This window comes from Bos indicus x Bos taurus, chromosome 3 (genome assembly GCF_003369695.1).
Source record: "Bos indicus x Bos taurus breed Angus x Brahman F1 hybrid chromosome 3, Bos_hybrid_MaternalHap_v2.0, whole genome shotgun sequence".
In the NCBI taxonomy this organism is placed as follows: domain Eukaryota; kingdom Metazoa; phylum Chordata; class Mammalia; order Artiodactyla; family Bovidae; genus Bos; species Bos indicus x Bos taurus.
The window spans coordinates 20,033,848-20,039,052 of record NC_040078.1 but is presented as its reverse complement, the minus strand read 5'-3'; the positions used below and the strand labels follow the sequence as shown (position 1 = coordinate 20,039,052).

The window sequence follows — 5,205 nt, the reverse complement described above, 5'->3', positions numbered from 1 at the left end:
GTCTTGATCTTGGACTTTCCAGCCTCCAGAACTGTGAGGAGATAAATTTCGGTTGTTTATAAGCTTCCCAAGTGGCTCAGCAGTAAAGAATCTGCCTGCCAATGCCGGAGATGCAGGATACATGGGTTCATTTCCTGGGTCAGGAAGATCCCCTGGAGGAGGGCATGGCAACCCACTCCAGTATTCTTGTCTGGAAAATCCCATGGACAGAGAAGCCTGGTGGGCTACAATCCCATGGGGTTGCAAAGAGTTGGACATGACGGAGCGCACACACACACACATTTATAAGCCACTCCGTTTATGGTATTTATAGCAGTCAGACTAAGGCAGCTCTTCTCATACATAAATCTTACACTCAAAGCAGCTAGCTTTCTTCATGTTTCAAGGACATTTATGCTTATTATCCTCTGCACTTTTTCCACACTTTATTATTTTAACAGTCCTACCTAATGTTTGTTGGATGCACCAATTACATGCCAGTGAATGTGCTATGTGCATGCGTGCATGCTAAGTCACTTCAGTTGTGTCCAACTCTTTGCAACCCCATGGATCTTATCCCACCAGGCTCCTCTGTCCATGGGATTCTCCAGGCAAGAATACTGGAGTGGGTTGCCACTTCCTTCTCCAATGTGCTATAGTCTTTGTATATTATTATTTAATCTTCTCACTGCTGTGAGGTAGGATGATTATTCTCCTCATTTATAGCTCAGTTGGTAAAGAATCTGCCTGCAGTGCAGGAGACCCTGGTTTGATTCCTGGGTCGGGAAGGTCCCCGGGAGAAGGGATAGGCTACCCACTCCAGTATTCTTGGGCTTTCCTTGTGGCTCAGCTGGTAAAGAATCCACCTGCAATGTGGGAGACCTGGGTTGGAAAGATCCCCTGGAGAAGGGAAAGGTGACCCACTCCAGTATTCTGGCCTGGAGAATTCCATAAACTGTATAGTCCATGGAGTCACAAAGAGTTGGACACGACTGAGTGACTTTCAATTCACTGTCACTCAACAGAGGGGAAATTCAAGTTCTGAGAGGCTGTATATTTTGCCTTTCAAAACCTGGTATTGCTGACCTGGGATTGAAGTTTAAAGTAGTACTTTTCCAACAAATCATTTTGCTTCCCACTTTCTGGAATTTCCTTCCCCATCACTGCCTTTTGAAATCCCATTTCTCCTTCATGGCCCATCTCTATCCAAAAAAAATCTTTCTTTATCCCTAGCTTAATGTCTCTTTTTGAGTCTCTACAGTACTTGGAGGCTCTGTTGTGGCAAACTCATAGATTCTGAGACCAGAAAAACCATTCATCATTCTCTTAATTCTCTATCTAATCTCACAATTATTTGTATATTGGCCATACAAATATACCAGTTGGGCCATACACATGTACCAGCTGGTCCCTTAAGTACAGAAACTAGGTGTACCTTACTCATTTTTGTATCCGCCATAGTATAGAATGCAATGATACAGTAGGAACTCAATAAATATGTACTGACATGATTTAAATTATTTCAACAGCCTTCAACCCAATCTACCTTGCAATTTCATCCTGTACATCACTACCAAGTTGTTCTCTTAAGACACATTTTTTAAAAGTTTATTATTTCTTTTTTGGCTGTGTTGGGTCTTTGTTGCTGCACGCAATCTTTCTCTGGTTGTAGCAAGAGGGAGCTATTCTCTAGATGTGATGCTTGGGCTTCTTATGGCAGTGGCCTCTCTTGTTGCAGAGCATGGGCTCTAGGGCAAGCAGTCTTCAGAAGGCATGGTGCACAGGTTTAATTGCCCTGCAGCATGTGGGGTCTTCATGGATCAGGGACTGGAATCTGTGTCTCCTGTATTGGCAGACAGATTCTTCACCACTGGACCACCAGGGAAGTCCTAAAATGCATTTTTATCGCACCATTTTTACAAATGCTTTCTGTAGCCTGCTGCATTGTCTCACAATCAATTAAGAGTAGATTTTTAGAAATGTTCACCCTCTGCTGTAGTCAAGCTGCTCTTGTGAGCCCCCACATTACACAGTCATTTGTGTCTTTCTGAAATGGCTCTCTCCACCCCTTGGCCTCTCTACCTTGCAAGTTCTGCTTCCCAAATATTGCCTTTCCTGGTCTTCTCTGGCTACTTCACCATCTTCCATTTCTATATACTTTTTAAATTTAATTTTTATTGTATATTAGAGACAAGTTGATTTACAATGTTGTTTTAGTTTCAGACGTACAGCAAAATGATTCAGTTATACATATATTCCATATACTTTTAAGAAACAAATTGTACCATGCAATTCTGAACTTATTCTCTATTTCCATCACATAAGATAGTGATGCTGCCTTGGGAATACAGAATCCTGTCTTATTTTGTATTGTTTTGTTTAATACATGTTTAAGCAAAAACTAAGAAATATTTATTGGATTAATTTTCTAATTATTATCTTCTACATGTTTTATCTTCACTTCTGATACATCACCCATTTGGCCGTGTCTTCTGAGGCTTTTTAGCCAGCCTCAGGTTTGTCTGCTTCTTTTGCTCCCCTCCTGGTATAGAAAAGTCTATAAACAAACATACTATTTAAAAACATTAGGGGAATACGTTATTACATAAGTCTACCCTTGTGTACACTTGCTGCATGTTATAAAATGAAGCTCACCCTGCAACCTTCCAAACCTGTAAACTGGATTTTTGCACAGTAGTCTCCTTTGAAATGGGGCATACTTGTTGTTGCACATTTAACTACAGTTTTGTTTTTTAGAGAGGAAATCTGCAATAGTACATTATTAAATCTCTAGCCTGCTGCTTCCCTTCCATCACAGATGAGGAAACAGCTCCAGAATGATGCCAAAAAGGGAAATGAAAGCAGAATAAGGAAGCCTAATGCTTTCTCCAGGTTTTAAGACACCACCCCGTAGGCTTATGCACCCTGAAAGCCAGCTGCTTCAAGTTTCTCTGAGGAACTATCTTACGTGGTTTTACAGAAAAAGACTGATTTTTAGGATGATACCGATGCTAGTTTTACCCTCTGTTAATTTACCCAAGTGATTAATTTTGTGCTGGGAATTTAATAACAGACATTATTTCCATAGTTAAAATAGTTCAGTTGTTACTGACCCTTCTGTCCCAGAAGTACACAAAGGTAAGAAGAATACACTTAATAGGGACTTCCCTGGAGGTCCAGTGGTTAAAATTCCAGGCTTTCACTGCACAGGGCATGGGCTTGATCCTCAGTTGGGGAACTGAGATCCCACATGCCATGGGAACATGGTCCAATATCCTCTCATACTTAGTACAGTATGGGAGACTAGACAATTAATTAGCTCTATGTCAAAATTATCCAGTTTACATTTTCTGAAGAAAGAAAACAGGATTCTTGAAGCACTGAGGAAAACAGACATTTTATATTGAAAATCTACAGTATTCCTAATACTTCCTATATAATTATCTGCTTGGTGCATTATTCTGAAAATATTTGATCCAGTAGACATCCCCCATTGTCTTGGGTGCCCACCTTGGTCACTTGGCAATGTGTGCTCAAAGAAAGAAGGTTAATTTTACCAAGATATCAAAACATTACTCAGGAGTACTGGGGTACCAAAAACGAGACCCTTCCCTCAACAAATGTATAACAATTGTGACACACTTGATGAGTTATAATCAATTCCAACTTAAGTCTCAGAAATTTGTCGGTAATAATGAAGTACCAAAATTTACAAGTGATACATTTAAAATTAATTAGATTCAGGTTATCTCTGTAATAGCATCACTTTGAAAGAATATATGTACATTCCAATATGCTTTCTGGGGGAAGAAAGGGAAGTTTATGGATAGCTACCAGAGACTGACATTATTTCGTGAGTGTACCCATGGAAATGTGTCACAAGCAATAGATGTGAGCAACATATGTCTTCTCCACAGGAGTGGAGAATATTAGAGCTAAAGCATGTCTTACAGTGTACATTATTTGTCTATTTCACCAAGCCATCATTTCCCCTTCTTGTGGTAATATCATCTTTATTTGAAATCAGGCAGAGCAGGACAAGGGGGAACAAGCAATATGTTCAAGAAGTCTCTGAGGCAGCCTCCACAGAGAAGCAGAAGGAATTGGAAGATAAAGTGACGAGTCCAGAGAAAGCTGAAAAAGTAAAATTAATAGCAAGGGATCCTCATCTGGGACAAAAGCCTAGAGGTTCAGATTTTTTAAGAAAATGTTTGCAGAAAGGGAAAAAATACTTCAATTCTGGGGATTACAACATGGCAAAAATGAAGAACAAGCAACTTCCTATTGCAGTTCCAGATAAGACAGAGATCACTGGCAACCACAAGCCTACTCCACAGGATCTTTCTCAACGAAAGCCTTGCCTTGTTGCCAGCAAGCTGACTGGCTGATTAAAAGAGCTGAACTGCGTGAATCTTCTAATTTCCTTTATTTCTGTGCTGTTCAATTTATTCAGAAACATAGGTCTCCCATTATTTCTCCTTAATATGTTACTTCTCCACTTTTAGTTTAACAATGCACTGATGAAAAGAACATGTTAGTGTGCAATATAATCTGCTTGAAAATGATTGTATGTATTGTTGTTCAGTTGCTAAAGCATGTCCAACTCTTTGGAACCCCATGGACTGCAGCATGCCTGGCTTCCCTGTCCTTTACTATCTCCCAGAGTTTGCTCAAATTCATGGCCATTGAGCGGGTGATGCTATCTAACCATCTCATCTACTGTCGCCCTCTTCTCCTTTTGCCTGCAATCCTTCCCAGCATGAGGTCTTTTCCACTGACGTGGCTTTTTGCATCATGTGGCCAAAGTATTGGAGCTTCAGCAACAGTATTCAGGGTTGATTTCCTTTAGGATTGACTGGTTTGATCTCCATGCAGTCCAAGGGACTCTCAAGAGTCTTGCTGTTGTCTAAGTCATATCTGGCTCTCTGCCACCCCATAGACTGGAATACAGCCCCACCCATCAATAGATAGGCTGCCTAGTCATATTAGCTCACACGCTTAGTCGCTCAGTCGTGTCCAACTCTTTGTGACCCCATGGACTAAAAAAAAAATTTTTTTTTTTAAATAAGATAAAACAGGGACCCACCCCCTACCCCCCCCACACACATTGGGTTAAGAGAAAAGCAACTCCCCCACCAGCTCCAGGGGTGGGTGTAGGACCCAAGGCTAGACTATCAGAACTTTGCATCCTCTGGCTATAGTGACTAGGAAAAAAATATTTGGCTG

The 5,205-nt window shown here is 40.8% G+C and overlaps 1 pseudogene; it reads left to right on the top strand.

The window, feature by feature from the left end:
• Positions 1–2,028: 2,028 nt before the first annotated feature.
• On the top strand, positions 2,029–4,468 carry LOC113887290 (annotated as a pseudogene).
• Positions 4,469–5,205: the final 737 nt, after the last annotated feature.